The 882-nt window shown below is 37.1% G+C and overlaps 1 protein-coding gene across 5 annotated transcripts in view; it reads left to right on the top strand.

The window, feature by feature from the left end:
* The window catches only part of LOC122069815 (formamidopyrimidine-DNA glycosylase), a 58,709-nt gene that overhangs the window by 46,885 nt on the left and 10,942 nt on the right, over positions 1–882 (top strand). The gene's annotated exons all lie outside the window — the stretch shown is intronic.

The raw sequence follows: 882 nt of genomic DNA, 5'->3' as shown, positions 1-882 counted from the left end.
CCCACCCCACCCCACCCCAAATTGATGTATCATGGCTTGTGCTGCTAGTGTTGTAGGTTCCCCAGCCTCTTTTGTTGGTTCCGGTGTGTATCTCTGTCTTCTTGACTGGCCTTGTTAGGCTAGTCTTGGGATCCTACCCTCTCTCCCCCCTCCCTCCTTGTATATTCTTTCCTCCCTTGATAATGAATTTATTTATTCATCCAAAATAAATAAATAACACAGATTAGTCCATTCTTGGTCCGGTTTGATGGTCTGGTTTACTACTGCCCTTCTTGTTCTCTTGAACTACATCAGTAATGGGTATAGCTTCTCTTCTGAAGTGTATTAGTTTATAGCTACCAAAGTTTATTATTGAGATGAGAGTGCTAGCTAAGTGGAATCTCCTTTTGGAATGGCTTCTTTTCCTTTCTCTATGCTTCCTATCACTGAACTGAAAGTATACTCACAAAGAAGAATAATGCATACCAAACGAGGCCTTAAATTCTTCCATTTATATCTCACATATTCACTCCATTTGGATGCCATATAGGCAATCCAAATTGTCTATTTTGCCCTCAATTTCTTGGTACCTCTCATTTCACTTTAAATTTGTTTCAAAGTGGCAATTTTTAAATTAAAAGCAAACAGAATATGGCTGGGGATGAAATCTATATTTAAAATATTTTTACAATGGAAAGAGAAGTGGAAAAAAAATTTAGGGAAATTGAGGGGAAAATAGACAATTTGGATGGTTTACATGGATCCAAATGATGAATTGATGTGGTGTAAATGGCAGAAGTTATGACTGAGTTGTAATATGAAAATGTAATGGAAGTGCAAGAGATTAAGGAATAGAATTACCTGATCTATTGTAAGGAAATTTTTGAATCAGAGGAAGAGCCC

This window comes from Macadamia integrifolia, unplaced genomic scaffold (assembly GCF_013358625.1).
Source record: "Macadamia integrifolia cultivar HAES 741 unplaced genomic scaffold, SCU_Mint_v3 scaffold724, whole genome shotgun sequence".
Taxonomy (NCBI): domain Eukaryota; kingdom Viridiplantae; phylum Streptophyta; class Magnoliopsida; order Proteales; family Proteaceae; genus Macadamia; species Macadamia integrifolia.
The sequence above is the reverse complement of the archived record's forward strand: the minus strand, read 5'-3'. Positions and strand labels throughout refer to the sequence as shown.